Source organism: Mauremys reevesii, linkage group 2 (genome assembly GCF_016161935.1).
Source record: "Mauremys reevesii isolate NIE-2019 linkage group 2, ASM1616193v1, whole genome shotgun sequence".
In the NCBI taxonomy this organism is placed as follows: domain Eukaryota; kingdom Metazoa; phylum Chordata; order Testudines; family Geoemydidae; genus Mauremys; species Mauremys reevesii.
Genome location: NC_052624.1, coordinates 219,491,652 through 219,511,854, shown reverse-complemented (window position 1 = coordinate 219,511,854; position 20,203 = coordinate 219,491,652). Strand labels below are relative to the sequence as shown.

Sequence of the window (20,203 nt, the reverse complement as noted above, 5' to 3'; positions counted from 1 at the left end):
CAACACTGAACCCAAAGCACCAGTGTTGTGTGCTCTTGCACAGTGCATTGCTTAGCAAGTAGCTGCTGCACTCAACATTAGCTTGAGTTGCCAGGGAGATGTGTTTATTGCTGAAAACAGACCTTGAGTATTCCCACTGGCAGCTGGATCCAGAAAAGTGAATTCATGGCTTAGAGTCAAACCCACTAACAGAACTGCAAGCAGGGACCCTTACTCTGAAGCTGAGCCCTAATGGCATCCATTGGGAGCTTTGCCTTCAAAGAAGTCTCATGTGAGAGTAAGGAAAGATGCACACATCTGTTTAAAAGGGTAAGTAGGAATTTTGGAATACTAGATGATACATTGAGTAATGAATTTTAAACCCGTATACAGATGCTAAGGAAAACCAGAAAATCACTGACACAGGAAAAGAATAGCAGAAAGTTTAATTGGGCGTCATGTTATACGTGAATATTTACATAATCTTCAGATGTTAGTGGAAAGCTTCACGAATGCCAAAGGCTTGTCTGAAAATGTGCACTGGTTGTGTGTTGTCCATTGTCTATTCTACAGTGTTTATTGATCATTATTTTATTTAAAAGTTTTGTTACCAGTGAGGCAGAAGCAATAATACCATGCAACATAAGTGACTAATAGGTTATAAACAAAGTAGTTTGTGAACAACCCATAGGCTGAAAATGAACTCGGACTATTCAGCGAATGTTTAGAACAACAAATAAATTCACAGCAATCAGGATAGTTTTGTGAAAGTTTTTCTTGTGTTCACAAGAAAATATTTACACCAAAAGTATTGATCAACTTTAGTTACAAGTCACTGCTGATATTCTTCTATGCTATTGATGGGATAGGTCCAACATGCATTTCTTGTGTGCAGGGGCGGCTCTACAAATTTGGCCGCCCCAAGCAATCATGCCCGGGAGGCGCCCCCGAGCCGCGGGAGCAGCGGACCTGCCGCGGGCATGACTGCGGAGGGTCCGCTGGTCGCGCGGCTCAGCTGGACCTCCCGCAGCTGCGGACGGTTCGCGGCTCCGCTTGAGCTGCCGCAGTCATACCTGCGGCAGGTCCGGTCGTCCCGAAGCTCCGGTGGACCTCCCGCAGGCATGACTGCGGCAGGTCCACCGGCCCAGCCTGCCGCCCCCCTGGGAAAGGGCCGCCCCAGGCGGGTGCTTGCCCCGCTGGGCTCTAGAGCCGCCCCTGCTTGTGTGTTATTTTGGCATTGAGTCACTGAAACATACCCCTTGACTCCGGCATGGCATGGCATCAGTGAAATTGCTGTGCTCTGGGGATGATGTAATCTAGCATGTATTAATAGTTCCAGAATTCCAAGATGGTAATACAGGTGATATGTTTATACACTAAAAACTCTGGGAGAGACGACTTTTTAAAGATGTACTTCAAATCAGTTATACCATCAGAGGAAACTCTCTGAATATGTGAACATTAAGGCTCTGATCCAAATCCTGTTTAATTTAGTGAAGAGACTCCCATTGACTTCAGTGGGATGTGGATCAAGCTGTAGTTAAGAGGTTCCGAATGGGAGCTGAGGATGCTCAGCATTTGTCAGGGTCAGGTCTTTGAGTACACTTGAGAGCCAAGTAAAGATTTGAAGCCTCTGAGAAGAAAATGCAACTATTTTTTTTATAAACCGTTAGCCCCTTCCTCCACCTACCCAAACACAATTTTGTGAACTTTGAGAATGGTCCTTTGTGCATTAAAATATATTTGCTGTTGAAATGTTATTAAATTGAAAACCAGCCTGTGTCTTTTTCAAAGGTCATAGTCACTGAAATAAAACACACAGCACATGTGTTTGGCATTGTGGTGTTCTTCAGCATGAATCTACGAACAATCTTGTGGCTGAAATGTAAAAATATAAATCTATATTTTTAGTAGAGGAATTTTTTGTTTCTTATTTAAAAAAAAAAACAACCTCAAATTGAAATTAAAAAAACCCTTAAAAATCAACCTGATTTCACACACACACAGACACGCGCGCGTGCGTCAGAAATAGTCCAAATTTCTTCACAGCTATGAGAGCTAGAAATGTGGATTTAAAAGAGAGATAGCTGAGGTTTTAGAGCACAATTTTGTGGCAAGGAGTGAATTTTGCAGTAAATTCGGTGACTGTGGAGTCAAGGAGTCCAGGGGCCCTGAAACAATGCTTCAGATACTACAGCAATACGCCTGGCAGACATACCAAGATAAAAATGATAGGCAGGCACGTAGATTTTTGAACTATGCAATGTGTACTGCATTAAACATAGTGGATCCATTTCTGCCTTCAATTATAGTCATGTCATCCGGAGTTAATACATACATATAATTCTTTGTAATATATTCCCCTAGGTCTGAGAGTTGAACCCCACTTCTAGCTTTTGAATATAGTTGTTTTCTAGAATGTCATAGTAACTGGAGAGAGAGAGATTTATAAAATATTTAGTCAGTGGATTATCAAAGATATAACTGAGGGTAGAATCTTGTCCACATTCCTTGTGAAATATGCTCTTGTAAATACAGGATGAACTATTAAACTCCAAAACCAAAAATTCACCTAGTATTAATTTGTCAAATAAAAATGTAATTCTCCTGACATTACTGTCATCTCAAACTGTAAAATACAAAAGCCAGAAAGGGATTACAGATTTTAAGTCACCTGTTACTTTCACTTAGGAGCACCACAGGGGCTTTTAGCCCTGCTAGGAGTGAAAACTCATGCATACACTTTTGACGTTTCAATTGACTGATACACAAGGTTTCATAGCAGAAGTGGAGGAGGATTATTTGTGGTTACAGTTAATGATTGTTTGCTCTCAGATCGTTAATTTTAAAACCAGTCCATCCATCCTGTGTCTATTATATTGCTTTGCCTTTTTTCTCTTCCATTCCCATTTGCCAATATAAATCAGACGAAGAGAAAGCTGAAATTGTTTCCTTCATGGTGATTGATTTATACTTGCATTTAATACAGGGCATTTATTACATTTTTCCTGTTCTCAATACAGTTAAAAGCCAGTAGAGTTTATACACACAGACTCAGGAAAAGGAGTGTGGTTGTTTACATGGCTCTACATGACAATGCAAAAATAGCAGAACCCCAGATAGTCTGAGGATCTGAAAAGCATCTACTTTCTTTATGTTCATAAAAACATCATCATCAATAGGGTTCTACCAAATTCACGGTCCATTTTGGTCAATTTCACGGTCATAGAATTTTAACAATCATAAACGTAATGATTTCAGCTATTTAAATCTGAAATTTCACGGTGTTGTAATTGTAGGGATCCTGACCCAAAAAGGAGTTGTGGGGGAATCACAAGGTTACCGTAGTGGGGTTTCCGGTACTGTTACCCGTACTTCTGCGCTGCTGTTGGCGATGGTGCTGCCTTCAGAGCTGGGCAGTTGGAAGGCGGTGGCTGCTGGCTGGGAGCCCAACTTTGAAGGCAGAGCCACCACCAGCAGCAGTGCAGAAGTAAGGATGGCACGGTATGGTATTGCCAGTTTTACTTCTGCACTGATGCCTGCAGAGCTGGGCCCTAAGTCAGCAGCTGCCACTTTCCTGCTGCATGCCTCTGAAGGCAGCACAGAAGTAAGGGTGGCAATACCAGGGCCCTGCTTAAAATAATCTAGCAACCCCAGGCAAATCCCTTTTGGGTCAGCGCCTCCTATTTGAGAAATGCTGGTCTCCCCCATGAAATCTGTATAGTGTAGGGTAAAAGCACACAAAAGACCAGATTTCACTGGGGAAGACCAAATTTCACAGTCCGTGACATGTTTTACATGGCTGTGAATTTGGTAGGGCCCTAATAATCAACAAGCAGTAACACATGCTCAACTGATGTTCAGCAAAGTTTACGTCAATCGCTACTCCTAGATTAAAGGAAAATGTATGTCAGGTTTGATCCTGCAAAATGCTGAGTATCTCCTCCAGCATGTTCCGCTTCCTCCTCCACTCCCACTGCAAGTGGTGCCCGCTTCCTTGCAGGATTAGATCATCAAAATGATGAAGGTTTAGGGACTGAATGTCTCCCTCTCTTAATTTGAGGGCAGGAAATCCAGATTTGGCAGAAGGGACGCAGAAAGGGTAAATGCTGGATCTGTGGCTTCCTTTTCCACTAATCCTGGGCACGGAGGTAGCGAGGCTAGAAAAAACAGCCTCTCTGTGATACCTCCCACTACCCACTCATTCCTGCTTGAGCTTCCAGCTATTTTCGATTCTTCCTGTGTGCTGCTCTCATCAGCATCAAGGATTTTAATGACAGAGCCCCTGATGCTGAAAGGTGAGGACCACCTTTAATTCCTATTAAAATGAACAGGAGTTGAGGGAATAGCACCTTGCACAACAAGGCTGTACAATGAGCATAATATGCAATAGAATATGTAACAGCACCAGCTGTTTTAAAGTAAATGTACTGCTCAGGAAAGGTTCAGGAAATTGAAGCCTTTCCAGGTCTGAACTGGAGACTTTTGTTGTTTTGTATTTCCTTGCTCCAACAAGGATTATCTGCTTCCTGTTCATTATCTGCTCCTTTTCTGGAAGTGGGTCTAGATGGGGCAAATACCACGCTCCATTGAATTTATTAGCCAAACTCCCACTGGGAGTTGGCTTGCAGTCCTTGACTGCACTGGATTTTATGTTGTCTGCCTTCAGAATTAAAGGAGGACTTCCTTCTCCCTATCACTTCTTTCACATTGCTTGTTCTCCTGCAAGGTCCTTCCTTTTCTGAGCTCTGAACTGCTCAGAATATCTAGATATGTTTCTGGCTCAAAGTAATCAGTTGTAATTAGGCCATGTGGGAGAACAAACCACCAAAATGTGTGGAACAAGGGACTTCACCAGACTTTGAATCCCCTTGAACCTTGGTTTGTGTCTGCTTGGCAGCTGTCACCATACAGAGAAATGCTTTGCTCTCCCTGTCATAACAAATGCTAGTGGTCAGCCATTCACTCACCCTCACAAACTCCACCTGCCAGACAGTGACAACAAGTGCAAGTTTTTGTTTAAAAATGGGATTTCATTCAATGCTGAGGGCTTTTGTAATTAATAGGGATCATTGGGCTAACATACCAGTGGTGGTGTTAGTTGTTGGCTATGTACTCTGAAGACTGTGATTTAAATTATTATGGATTCTCTGCTGAAACAGTTAATGCAGCCATGTGGCTCCAAACCTGCAAACACATGTGCTTAATGTGAACCGTATTAGTAGTCCAGTTGCCTCCAATGAGATGTGCTTAATATTAAGCATTTTTGCATTTTCAGGAGTAGGGCCTTGGTTGATACTTGCTGTTGAGTATATAACAGTATTGGTTGTTAGAGCTATGGGAGTGGAGGGGTTGAAATGGAGGGGAGGGTGAATCTAAAGTGGTAAAAGAAATGTCCTAAACCTATGGGTGAGACTATGCTATGTCTCCAGGAAGCACAACCCACCCAGGGACAGGCCAGGTGGAGGGGTTTAATCCACCTTTGCACCTTCAGGATTCTGGATTCTGAACAGTTTAGGGGCTGGTATGACTCCTAGTGTAATTGAGAGCAGCCGCAGCAGCTGCTCTGAACTCCAGTGGCCCAGCTTGGGCAGCCTAGATGCAGCTTCACAACCCACAGATACTCAAAATGCCCACAGCAGTATGCACTACAGGGACTCCCCTCCCATGCCCAACCCCATTCCTAGCACAGCCCCTACAATGAAGCTTGCAAGAGGGCTGATATAAGCCTTTCTGCAGCAACTCTAAGCAGTGCCTGCACCAGGGGAATCCTATGGTCTCTCTACACCACTCAAGAAGCATACAGGGACCACTGTTGGTGGGAGAATCCCTCCCCATGCATTTAGCAGGTTAACCACCAGAGTTGAATGCTATTTTGATGTTAATTCTCCCAGGTGAGTGGGGAAGTATTAGGTGTCAGTGTAACAAGTTTCTGAAAACTAGTGGCATATGGGATGCAACTTTTAGGACTTAAAAGGGTACCTCTTGTAGTTGCGTTTCTTACTGGTCCCTGGATGAGTACTGTAAATATACATTCAGTTAAGTCCACTTCCAGAGTGATATTAACTTTGCTTCTTTCAGGAAGTTATAAACTTTCCTCTACTTTAAATCAAAATTCAATAATAATTAATTAATAATCAAATTGGGCTTTGTGGTATACCAGAAATAATTGTGTTAGAACTCATGAACTTGACAGATTATCATAATCTGGGAAATGTCCAACATTTTAATTAGAAGTTCTTTGACATAAGCACCCACTAACAACAGAACATCAATATGTATACATTTGCCCATGCAGAATGTTTCAATAATTCAAAGAACAAGATAATTATGTTTTCCCTAGGATAACAGGGGACCATAAAGGCATTGGAGGAATTTTTTTTTCTACAGCTATGAAGTTAATTCATTGACATGTTTACCTTACCTGGAAATAGTGAAATGATATGCTAATTTATACAAATGCAAATGCCTCCTTGAATCCTAAAATAATGTCTAAGATTTGTAGCTGTATAGGTAGTAGGTTAGATAGGGGATAGACAATTGGGGATGTGCATGTTTTAGGGATGGAGTGAGTTATAGAAGGCTGAAAGGTAGAGCTGGTCACAATTTTTTAACTGAATCCTTTTAAAATGAAAAATGGTTTTATGAACTATTTGAAAATGTTTAATTTTTATTTATTTTTCAATAAAATAATTTGAAACTCTTCATTTCAAATAATTTAATTGAACATCAGAAAAATCCACAATATATTTAGAAGGAAACAAAAATTATTTTCAGGTTTTTTTTGGTGTTAATCCTCATTTTTCACCAGCTTTACTGGAAGGTTAGAACTCTGCTCCCATGAAGTCACAAAAACCAAAGCCAGAGTGTGGTTATGACAGCACTCCATTCGCAGAGTCAACGTTTGTATTCTGAACAATCCACTTCAGAGAGTAACCTTGGTGGACAGATGCAAAAAGCCTGATTCTCTGTTGTCCTGCACCTTGGATAGTGATTGATAAGAGAACAATAAGCGGGCAAAGTGGGTGCAAAATGCTGCTCAATCAGATCGGTAGCATTTTACACCAATTTGGCACTAGTGTAAATGACTATATACACTGCACAGGGCAACAGCGAATCAGGTGTTTTGACATTTGGTAATCAGTTTTCCTCCTGGGTGTTCATAAAAGACTGGAAACACCACTGCTAGGCAGCAGACCCTCTGCTGCAAAGGAACAGGAGGGTTGTGGCACACCCCCGGCAGAGCAAGCAAGGACTTTACATCAATGAAGCACAAAGACAAAAAAGAAAAAGGTGGGGAAAAGTAGAAGATAGAAAGCAGGAACTATCCTGCCTTTGGAGCAAATAAAGCGCTGACTTAAAATTCATATTTGCTATTTGTTGGCTATTATCAGCTTGTAACTTGTCTTTCACACAGCAGTAATGCAACTTCAGTTTAATGGGACCATTAATGTAAGGCTGAACATGATGAGGGTGGATCTCTCTCTTCGTAGTGGCTTCGTCTGAGCTGAGCCATCTTTAAAAGTTGAATATTGTGAAGGCCGAGTGGCTTAGACTGAATATCTTAGGCTATGTCTACACTACCACTTAAATTATACCAACATATGTCACTCAGGGTGTGAATAAGCCACCCCCCCCCCCGAGCGACGTAAGTTACACCGACCTCAGTGCCAGTGCAGACAGTGCTATGTCCGTGGGAGGGAGCTTCTCCCACAGACTTAGCTGCTGCCGCCACTCATTGGGGGTGAGTTAATTAAATCGAAGGGAGAGCTCTCTCCCGTTGGCTTAGAGTGTCTATTCAAGAGATCTTACAGCAATGCTGCTGCATCAGTACAGCTGTGCCACTGCAAGCTCTCTAGTGTAGCCATAGCCTTAGAAAACTAGGGCTTCTAGGTCTTTCCAGAATGTCTCATTCAGTAACGTAATTGGCTTATGAAAGAAAAAGGAGAGTAGGAAGTACTTTTAATGTGAAGATATTCCTGTTGAATGACTGTTTGGAGGCCGCTGAGATAAGCTCATGGTCTAGATTCAATTCCAGATAGAAATATATCCATACTGCACAACCTAGCATAATGAAAATTACTTTGCAGCTTTGTTGTGTGTCTCAACAGAGAGACCAAGGAATTTTTGGGCCTCCCTCATGCCCTAGGAATAAGACAACTGAGAAGGGGGAGGGATAGCTCAGTGGTTTGAGCATTGACCTGCTAAACTCAGGGTTGTGAGTTCAATCCTTGAGGGGGCGGCCACTTAAGGATCTGGGGCAAAATCAGTACTTGGTCCTGCTAATGAAGGCAGCGGGTTGGACACAATGACATTTCAGGGTCCCTTCCAGTTCTGTGAGATAGGCATATATTATTATTAAGGCTTACTGTGTCTGTTCTGTAATTAAACAGAAGACTTCAATTTCCAGTGCTCCCTGTCCCATATCTTTCATGAGGCTTACCTTTACTTTCAAACAGTTGATATGGGCAGTCTCTATTTTGTTCTTTACATATCTTCATTTTCATTTAGGTAGCTACTTATCTCATTTATTTCCATCACACAACTGGCTGTCATTACCGCAATCTGCTGTAACCCTATTCTGAGGGCACCGGCTTGCTGCACTGTAGCATCATTCCCAAAGATACCATGGCAATGGCAGAGAGAAATGGGGAGTTATCCAAAATGGGAGTCCCACCTAAAAGTTGGACTCCTCCTCTTGTTTAAACAAACCTGAGTCTGAGCAGATGTATGCATTGTCTTGTGGCTTTACAAGCCCAATAGAGAAGAGATGATGATTTGGTGAATAAATGTATAACAGGATAAACAGAGTGAATGGATTTTGCTGAGCATTAAAATCATCTCATCAAACTCAGGTGTGATTATTTTGTCAGAATTTTAAAGGGAGAAATGAGTAGGCAGAAAGATTGGGGTATTCACCAGATTCACAGCATTTCCTGTCACAATAAATACTTTTTTTGTGAGCTAACTGAAAAAGCAATGATGCTTGCATGCTGTTAAATTTTTTCCACTTTGTGGCGACCTTGAAAACCACTACGTGACAACCAAAGGGCAGAGCGCAGTCCAGTTTATAATGGAAGATCCAATGACAGACATAAAGAGTAAGCATTTCAAAAGAATCAAAGTGATTTGGGATCCTATGTGTCAGAATCAGAAATAATTTAGGAGCCGAAGTCACCTTGAAAGTCAATGAGACTTAAGTCCTTTTGAAATTTTACCCAAAGCCTTGATGGTTTATCATTATAAGACCTGATCCTTTAATTCTGAAGTCAGTGAGAGTTTTGTATGGGGAGACGTTGGCAAACCAGTAAAGTGCTTGAAACCACTATGGCTTATTGTTTAAGGCGGCCTAGTCAGCAAGCTGTAAATTGGCCATTCAGCACTCTCAGCTTGATCAAGGCAGGAGGGGAAGGAGTTTTGGGGTGCCACAGAAAGGGCAGCTTGACCCCACATCCTTCCTGATAAGAATTGTGTTGAAGTTGCTGATATGCCCCAGGAATGTCTATTGGGGTCTCAAGGCTGCAGACTCTGGAAAAACCCACACCCGGTTAATCAGTAATCAAAAGGAACTTCTTGTTTGATCATTGAAATGCTTACTTAACAAGGTTTCTTTAAGGGACATGTCATTCTATTACTAATGTATAAATAAGGGGAAAAAGCTTGAGATGGGGGACTCGTTTGGGGACTCTTCCAGACTGGTTTCTCCCTCTGGATGTTCCTCACCGGCAGATGGGCTGTCACTGTGCCACTCGAGAACCACACTCAGCTTTGGTAATTATCAAGGGTTGGGGGTGTTTTACTAATCTTGTTGTGGACGTGTGTAAGTGCTTGAGACTAAGTAAAGGTTTAGCTTTAAGTGAAAGCACTCTCGTGTTATCCTGTTTGTGCCAGTCATCTATTGGTTGGATGGCTGTATTTCCCCTGATTTATTTCCTGACACCTCCTTGCACAGAGTAAAAGTTACCTAGAGCTTTGGGTTGCAAGAACCCTGGGAAACAGTTTTGCCTAAATAAGGACTGATGGATCAGTTTATAATATACCCAAGGGCAGTGAGCCAGGAGTCTGAGTTTATAAACAGTATTATTGATTATCTACAGATATTTACATAAGTGTATGCACACTCTGACCATTTTTAATTGAAAATTAGGTTAATTCATATTTTACAAGGCTCTGCAAATGTAAAATGTTCTATGAGGTCTAAACATTTATTGTTATCTTCCTATAGTGTGACTTTCATTTGTGGTGCCTCAAAGTCACAACTGAGATCAAGGCCCCATTCAAACACACTACAAGCACAGAGTAAGAGACAGCCCCTGTGTCAAAGAGCTAAGTAGACAAGACAGACAACAGGTAACAGAGACATGGATCACACATCAAGTCAGTGACAAAGCCAGGTCTGGAACTCAGGACTCGTGACTCCCAGTTAGAGCTGGAATTGTTTTTAAGCATTTTAAAGGGCTAGATTCACAAAATGTCCAGAGGAGGAGAAGATGATGGTAACCACCAACCAATAAGCATTCTGGCATAGGGTCTTTCTAGATCCCTCCTGTTGAAGCTGTTCCATTTTGTATAACTACTTAAATATATATTGGAGCAGGGGTTCTGGAACCAGGGTTGTCTTCTGTCTAAAGTGAATGGCCTAACCACCGAGCCATGGCATCAGTCTTGCTTTTTGTCTGACACAATGACTATTTAAGTATTTTATACAAAGTGGAACAACTTCAACAGGAGAGATTGAGAGAACCTCACCTGTAGCCTTATGGTTAGGGCTCTCACATGGGAGGGAAAAGACCTGTATTCAAAGTTGTTGAAGACACTGGAGCCACCACCTCAGCTGGGATTAAGACAATCTTGTTGGTTACAGAGGAACCACCAGATCCTACTCATACTCCTCCTCCTCAACTGGATCAAAAGGCAGCTCCAGTTGCCTTCTCGGAGAGGAGGGATGGGACTCCCTAGCAGACTGGACTAGATCTGAGGGAAGATACAGATCCCATGGTCCCCAGTATTGCCAATAGGATAGATCAAATGGGGTTTGCTGAGGTTCCTATAGCATGGGGTACCAGTGGGTCTGAAGCAAGTGACAAGATGGAGGTTGGTCCAGGCATCCTGTCCATGAAGGCATATCTTAAAGGAGGAAATAATGGTTCATTGGGTGGCACAGAATCTCCCAAGGAAGATGGAGCCAATTCCGGATCCAACGGTGGTACTGACAATGCAGATGGAGGGAAGTCATAACCTGAAGATGGAATAGGAAACAGACTCCTTCCAAAAGTCAGCTCTCCTGGTGAGGACCACTCTTGAGGAAGGGACCCAATGGAACGGGAGACACTTGATCTGGGAAAGCGAAGATGTCTTCTACCAGAAGATGTCCTCCACCAGAGCTGCAGTAGAGAGAGTCTATGCCCCAGCTCTGGAAGACACAATGCATACCACAGGTAACTGATGCTTTTGGTAATTGGACTTTCGGTGCTTGCAGATTCCAGGGTTTGGGTTTGGGAGGTATTGGAAGCACTACTGCTGCCAAATCAAAACCCAGTGCCAATGGAACCAGAATGTGCTAGCGGACACTCTCAACAGATATTTTGCTGTCAACCCTGAGTGAGAGCTACACAACTCTGTGGTAAACAGTATTTCTGCTGTATGATAGATCCCCCACCAGAGACCTGTTCACCTCCCAAATGAACAGGAAGTGTGGCATATACTGCTCAAAGGTGCACTGTTTTGCTATTTGCAGGGCAATGGTCTACTTTTTCCCACTGTCAGATCACCTGAACTATGCCTTCTTTCCACTACCACTCCTGCTTCGGGTCTTACGAAAGATTCAGTGGGACAGGGCACTAGTCATCTGCATTTCCCCCCACTGGCCCAGAGAGTTTTAGTTTCTGAGCCTCCTATGCATGTCATCTTGGGCACCATTATTCCAACATTTTCTGATCTCCTGACCCCAGGAAATGGCAAGATCAAGCATCCATGCCCTGTCTGCTTTATCACAGGGCTTGGTTTTTGCATGGGCATCTCCTTAGAACGAACATGTTCTGAAGCTGTAGGGATCATCCTTTCTAATAGTAGGAAGGATTCCAATAGAAAATATTTTCTAGCCAAGTGGAAACTTTTTTCTAACCGGGTGACTCAAAGATGTATATCCCCAGATTTTGTGAATATTCCTCTCATTCTGGGTTATGTTCTTTCCTTAATGACAGCAAGTTTGTCCATCGGCTCCTTTCGGGTTCACCTGGCAGCAATCAATGTGTGCTATCCTACCTTCCTAGGGCTACTTGACCTTTGCGCACCCGCTGATTAGCAAATTCTGGAAAGGATCTTTCCACCTAAAAAAGCTGACTCCTCAATGGGAATTGAACTTTGTTCTCTCTATACTCACTAAGCCTCTCTTCAAACCACTAGCTTCTTGCTTCAATCCTTGAGGAGGCCACTTAGGGATCTGGGGGAAAAAATTGGTCCTGCTAGTGAAGGCAGGGGCTGGACTAGATGACCTTTCAAGGTCCCTTCCAGTTCTAGGAGATTGGTATATCTCCAATTATTACCTTTTTTATTACCATTCCTGGTAACCATCACCTCAGCCAACTGTGTTGGTGAGCTTGGAGCATTGGTGGCCAATCCTTATTCCACAAGGACAAAGTTTCATTACATTTACATCCTAAATTCACCCCCAAAGTACTTTCAGACTTTCTCCTGAACCTAGGGTGACCAGACAGCAAATGTGAAAAATCGGGACGGGGATGGGGGGTAATAGGAGCCTATATAAAAAAAGGACCCAAAAATCGGGACTGTCCCTATAAAATCAGGACATCTGGTCACTCTACCTGAACCAGTCTATCCAGTTAACTGTGTTCTTCCCAAAACCACATGCATCCTCAGAAGAAAAGAGGCTCCATTCCCTGGATGTTCAGTGAACCTTAGCATTTTACCTGCAAAGAACAAAGCCAACCAGGAAGTATCCCAGACTATTTGTCTCCATAGCAGAAAGGGTCATGGGTCAGGCTATAAACTCTCAATGATTCTCAAAATGGATCTCTAGCTGTGTTTTGCTTTTCTATCAGCTGTCTAATTTCCCCCCTCCTTTGGGGTAAGGGCTCATTTCAGAAGAGTGCAAGCGACGTCTAAGGCATCGTTTCAAGAAGTGCTTCTACTTGATATCTGCAAAGGAGCTATTGGAGTTCTAGCCACACATTTGTGAGACATTAGGCTTTGGTACAGGACTCTTTGGTTGATGCATCTTTTGGAATGGCAGACCTTTGTTCAGCTCTGCCATCTGAGTCCTCGCACCCCCCTCCTATTTAAGTATTGCTTCACAATCACCCACAGTGGCGTACACATAGGAACCAGCACTTGAAGAGAAAGTTACTTACCTTACAGTAACTGAAGGTTTTTCGAGATGTGTGGTACCAGTTTCTATTCCACTATGGCCCTCCTTCCCTTCGGCTTTGGATCATCTTTTGGTTCATAGTAGGGAAGGAACAGCAGAGGCTGTTGATCCGCCCTGCTCTTGATCTCCTTGGTCGGAGGCACCAGGTGAGCAAGGGTGCATGTGCAGCCCAATGGACCTTGCTTTCAAAAATCTCTGGTCCAGGAGCCTGGACCACATACGTACCCAGAGTGGAATACACATTGGGACCACACATCTTGAAGAACTGCCAGTTACTATTAGGCAAGTTACTTTCCCATCTGTGAGTAGTTTAGCTCTTGTTTACATATAGAGAGGCCTCTGCGTGGGAGAAATTTTGTCACTGCAGCGTGTTGCTGATGGGCTTTGTTGATGGCCTTAATCAGCATTCTGAGATGCTCCCAGATTACAAGATGCATCTTGTCTGAATGTTCTGGAAGCACTTAGCCATCGGTCTAATCATCAGAGGGGCTGTATGAGTTCACGTGAACTCCCAGGAAGTGCTTACAGGTGACATTTCCCTCTTCTTAACAGGCAGTTCTGCTTTGTTTGATGTGGTTGTAATATCTGTCTGCTTTTCTAGAATGCTCACTTGCTGACATTTTTCATTTCAGTGTTGACTAATCTTGTGAGAACTCTTAACAGAATTGTTAAGCAAGACTCAGAATTGTTTTAACTTGTGGGAGGGGTCAGGAGGTAGTTTTATAACTGAAATATGATTGGAGACACCTGGACAGGATGGTTGGCTCCTGGTTTACCACATGACAGCTTAGTGCATTGTCATGCATTTTTGAGTGATTGTTGTATTTATAGATGATATACAGTTGGGGAATTGTAAGAGAAAGGGTCTCTTCATAAATTGCATGTATGCGTTTTAAGTCAATAACAAACTGCATTAGTTACATTTTGATAGTTGAGTGCTTCTGGCCTTTGATTGCCAAGATGCTGCAGGGAGTCAGTTAAGTCCTGTGCAACACACAGGAGTATATTCAAAAATTAACTATGGTAGAGCCACTAAATGGTAGTGACCACAATGCAATTATGTTCGGTATCCTCAGGGGACAGATCTACCAAAAATTAGCTCTAAATTTTAGAAAGGGGATTTTTTTTTATTTTAAAAAGAGAAACCTAGGCCAAGCCCTCTAAACCCTAAAAGTAAAATTGAGGACGTACAAAATGCTTAGACTCAGCATATAGGATAGATAAACACACATCATAAAAGAGTCCCAGAAAGCACACACCCACCCCAACCAGCAGGGAAGAAAAAAATTCATCATGGTCAAATGACAAAGATCAAGGGGTTGAGTCCAACAGTACCCTCCTGAAAATGGAAAATGAGACCTACTGAAACCAGTTGAAAGGAACGCGAACAATAGTAGTTAGAAATGCAAGATGGAAAGTTGGAGGGCAAAGAAGGACTCTGAAGAGCAAGTAGCAAAGACAGACTCACATAACCAGACATTCTCTAAGTGAATCACATGCAATATAAATCTGTTGGAGAATAGGGACCATGAGGGAGTGAGAGTTATAAGCAGATTGCAGAAAAGCCATATGATTTCTCTGCACCAGTCTGTACCAAAAAGGATGGATGGCAGATACCTACTCCAGGCCTGCTCTTCAGTATAGTGAGGTACTGTCTGAGACTGAGGTGAAGGGAGCCTAAGTTGAGGTCTTTCTAATGGGGTTTCTTTAAAAAGTGTTGTAGGCATACTCTGCAGGTGGCAAGGTTTCTCTTAGGCCTGGTCTAGACTAGGAGTTTGTCGAATTTAGCAGCGTTAATTCAATTTAACCGTGCAACCGTCCACACCAGGAAGCTAATTAGTTCGACCTAGAGGGCTCTTTAGTTCGAATTCGGTACTCCACCCCGACGAGGGGAGTAGCGCTAAATTTGACATGGCTATGTCGAGTTAGCCTATGTGTGGACGGAAATCGACCTTAGTAGCTCCGGGAGCTATCCCACAGTGCACCACTGTGACGCTCTGGACAGCAGTCCGAGCTCAGATGTTCTAATCAGCCATACAGGAAAAGCCCCGGGAAAATTTGAATTCCTTTTCCTGTCTGGCCAGTTTGAATCTCAATTCCTGGTTGGACATCGGGGCGAGCTCAGCAGCGCTGGCAGCGATGCAGAGCTCTCCAGCGGAGGAATCCATGCAATCTCAGAGTAGAAAGAGGGCCCCAGCATGGACTGACCGGGAAGTCTTGGATCTGATCGCTGTGTGGGGCGATGAGTCTGTGCTTTCAGAGCTGCGCTCCAAAAAACGGAATGCAAAGACCTACGAGAAGGTCTCCAAAGCCATGGCACTCGGAGGATACAGCCGGGATGCAACGCAGTGCCGCGTGAAAATCAAGGACCTGAGACAAGGCTACTAAAAAATCAAAGCGGCAAACGGACGCTCCGGAGCCCAGCCCCAGATATGCCACTTCTACGAGGCACTGCATGCCATTCTTGGTGGGTCTGCCACCACTGCCCCACCAGTGACCGTGGACTCTGAGGATGGGATAGTGTCGACGGGCAGTTTCTCGGCGATGTTCGCGGATGGGGAAGATGAGGAAGGGTTTCTGGAGGACGAGGCAGGCGACAGCGCTTACAATACTGCTTTCCCCGACAGCCAGGATCTCTTCATCAGCCTCACAGAGATCCCCTACCAACCCTCCCCGGCCGTTAACCCGGACTCTGAATCAGGGGAAGGATCAGTCGGTAAGTGCTATAAACGTGTAAACATTTATTTTTTAAAAAACAGGAATAAAAACTACATGAAAAGAAGGTCAATACATATAGGGATAGAACAGAAATCCTCTTGGGAGAGTTCCACGAAGCTCTCGTAGAGGTACTCGAAAAGCCTCCGCAGGAGGTTCCTGGGGAGAGGTGCCTTATTGGGTGCTCCATGGAAGCACACTCTTCCGCGCCAGGCCATCCTGAGGTACAGTGGGAGCATAGGGCCCTGGTCTGTGCAGGGATTCACGCAGCATGCGCTCTCTCACCCTAGTGACCCGCCTCAGGGTGATCTCGCTCGGTGTCTGCTGCATCTAATTAGGGGAATTACTGTAATGTTACTATTGTGAATGCTTGACTTTTCCTTTGCATAACAATGACCGTCATTTAACAGCCACGTGGTGGAGGCTGCAGAGGGAAAGCATACAGGGATCTTTCCCGGGGACAGCCGTGAGGGGCTGGAACAGGGTCAGACTTTATGCTTTCCAGATTGCCTGCAGCAGGAGGGCACTGCTATCCATTAACTGTTAAGCAGCCTAAAGTTTACGGCTTACCAGGCCTGGCTGCTACATGGATTCTGCTGTCCTGCCCTGCTTGTCCGATCTCCAGTGCAAGACCCCAGGCAATGAAAGCGAATGCCGAAAATTCGAACTTGTCCTGAGAGCACATGAGATAGGTGCCCTGTAAGGTCTTGTTCACAGAAACAGACTAGACTGTGTTCAGTGTTCGCAAACATGTATCTTTGCAAGGAAATCACTTCCTTTTTCCCATCACACAGCTGCGGCTCTTTCCCGAACTGCCCCGGCATCCCCCTCACAGAGGCTGGCGCAGATTAGGCGGCGAAAGAAAAAGACTCGGGACGAGATGTTCGCTGAACTGATGGCCTGCTCCAGAGCCGAGGCAGCCCAGCAGAGCCAGTGGAGGGAGACCCTCTCTCAGCAGCAGCGCTCACACAGCGAACGGAAGGACAGGTGGCGGCAGGAAGACCAGCAGGCGACTCAAACGCTGCTTGGACTAATGAGGGAGCAAACAGACACGCTCCGGCGCCTTGTGGATGTTCTGCAGGACCGCAGGCAGGAGCAGAGAGCCTCCCTGAACTGTATCTGCAACCGCCCTCCCCCACCACAAAGTCCTGTCCCCCCCTCACCCAAAATCACAAGAAGGAGGGGCACTAGGGGCCGTGAAAACTGTCACTCCACCCCAGCAGAGCGCTCATGTACCAAACAGCTCTCATTCCCTAAAGTATGAGAATTGCTTCCCTTCCTGGCTCACCCAATCCAAAATCCCAGTTTCATCCCCCAACTGTGCAGTTGAGTATTAAAAATAGTTTGCTGTTCATTACTGTTTCCGTCATGTTTCTTTGCAGAAGATTTTTTGTGAAGGGGAGATAGGGGTTTGTTAATTGCATAGGACAGCCACCATTACCAGGGTACAGACATGGGGGCAGGATCAACAGCAGGTCACACACAGAGTGCAGTCACTAGGCACCCGGGTCACTCTGGGAGGTGTCTGCTGCCCCAGGTCAGTCTGGGAGGTGTATGCTGCCCCAGGGTCCGAACGCCTGGCATCCACAAATGGCAAGGCAGGCTGCCCTTACCATGCCCTTCCACCCTAGCCATGAACCTCTCCGATGCCCTGAGCCCCAGCCAGAGCCATCATCCCCCTACACCTACTCACCCTTCCCACACACCCCTCACCCCTTCCTGCAAACCCACCCCTTCCTGCACACCCTCCTGTAACCGTCCTCCCCCCAGAGACCACTGTAGGAGCAGGAGCCTGTCAGTCCTCGAGTGTAGAAGCGGTCTGTACATCACTGCACACCGCACCCACCACAGTCTGCGTCCCTGTTTGAACCCTTTAACGCGAATTCGTTAGTAAAGAAAACTTTGTTAATTAAAAATGTTCCAATAACTTTATTTTTAAACGTCTGTTGGAAGGGGGGAAACCTGGTGAACGGGGTATGTAACCGCTGAAAAAAGTCAATAGTAACTGAAACAGGGGCAGGTTCAGCTTCTCTGTAAAGAGACTGGACAGTCATAGGTTACCCTGCTCTCGGAGGAACCTAGCTTTCAAAGCCTCCCGGATGCACAGCGCTTCCCGCTGGGCTCTTCTAATCACACGGGTGTCTGGCTGAGCGTAATCAGCAGCGAGGCGTTTTGCCTCAACCTCCCATCCCACCATAAATGTCTCCCCCTTGCTCTCACAGAGATTGTGGAGCACACAGCAAGCTGCAATAACAATGGGGATATTGGTTTTGCTGAGATCCGAGCGAGTCAGTAAGCTCCTCCATCTCCCCTTGAGACGTCCGAAAGCACACTCCACCACCATTCTGCACTTGCTCAGCCGGTAGTTGAAGAGCTCCTTGTCACTGTCCAGGGCGCCTGTATAGGGCTTCATGAGCCAGGGCATTAGCGGGTAGGCTGGGTCCCCGAGGATCATTGTAGGCATCTCCACATCCCCAACAGTTATTTTGTGGTCCGGGAAGAAACTACCTTCCTGCAGGCGTCTAAACAGACCAGAGTTCCTGAAAACACGCGCGTCATGAACCTTGCCCGGCCACCCAACGTAGATGTTGGTAAAACGTCCCCTATGGTCCACCAGTGCTTGCAGCACCATTGAAAAGTAGCCTTTTCGGTTAATATACTGGCTGGCCTGGTGGGCCGGTCCCAGGATAGGGATGTGAATGCCATCTATAGCCCCACCGCAGTTTGGGAATCCCATCGCGGCGAAGCCATCTATGACGACCTGGACGTTTCCCAGGGTCACTACCTTTGAGAGCAGTAGGTCAACGATTGCGTGGGCTACTTGCATCACAGCAACCCCCACGGTAGATTTGCCCACGCCAAAGTGGTTCGCTACTGACCGGTAGCTGTCTGGCATTGCAAGTTTCCAGAGGGCTATGGCCACTCGCTTCTGCACAACCAGGGCTGCTCGCATCCGGGTGTTCTGGCGCTTCAGGGCAGGGGCCAGCAAGTGACACAGTTCAAGGAAAGTGCCCTTACGCATCCTGAAGTTTCGCAGCCACTGTGATTCATCCCAGACCTGCAGCACTATGCGGTCCCACCAGTCCGTGCTTGTTTCCCGGGCCCAGAATCGCCGTCCCATAGCATGAACGTGACCCATTGCCACCATGATCTCCGTGGCGCGGGGTCCCGTGCTTTCTGAGAGGTCTGTGCCACTCTGACACTTCATGTCCTCACCGCGCTGCCGGAGCCTCCTCGCCCGATTTCTCAGCAGCTGACTGTGGAAGAGGTGGACGATAAGGTGCGAGGAGTTGACAATTGCCATAAGTGCAGCGATGATCGCAGCGGGCTCCATGCTCGCAGTGCTGTGGCGTCCGCGCTGTCACTGACCAGAAAAGTGCGCTAACAGATTTCCCGCTGGCGCTTTCAGGGAGAGAGGGCGGGAGTGACGGTTGAATGATGACAGTTACCCAAAACCACCCTCGACACATTTTTCCCCCAGCAAGCATTGGGGGCTCTACCCAGCATTCCAATGGGAAGCGGGGACTGCGGGAACTGTGGGATAGCTGCCCAGAATGCACCACTTCCAATGTCGACGCTTGCCCCGTTAGTGTGGACTCACAAAGTCGAATTAGTGTCCTTAGTGTGGATACACAAATTCGACTTCATAAGGTCAAATCCACAATTTCGACCTAAGTTAAATCGAACTACTCTTGTAGTGTAGACATACCCTTAGACTTTAAAGCAATGTGGAAGGAATGATTCAGTGATATCTACTAAGAGTTACTAGAGGCATTGGGGATTCCTACAGAGGGAGAGGAAACACAGGGTGTGCTTTTAAGGGCAAAGTAATAGTATATAGGGCTGTCCAAGGAGGTCTAGAAATGCATCAGAGCATAAGGGTTATTTTTTTTCTAATATTAGGGCCTCTACAGGTAGCGTGGGAGATCATTGTGAGTACAGAGAGGGATTGGGTGAACTCACTATGTCTCCTATTAGGGACTGGAGCTGATTAGGTCTCAAGTTTGAAGAGGAAAGAGCTTGGGGATGAGAGTCAGCTAATCTGTCACATGCTGGGAAAAGCGTTTCCCTTTTATTTTTCAGCAGTTCACAACAAAACACTCATTTTCTATATCACACCTT

General features: G+C 45.3%; 1 long non-coding RNA gene across 1 annotated transcript in view; it reads left to right on the top strand.

Annotated features, from left to right (window-relative positions):
* Window positions 1-208: 208 nt before the first annotated feature.
* The window catches only part of LOC120396926, a 35,126-nt gene continuing 15,131 nt past the window's right edge, over window positions 209-20,203 (top strand). Inside the window, exon 1 of the long non-coding RNA XR_005593543.1 lies at window positions 209-309. This is a non-coding gene — a long non-coding RNA (uncharacterized LOC120396926). The remainder of the gene's footprint in view (window positions 310-20,203) is intronic.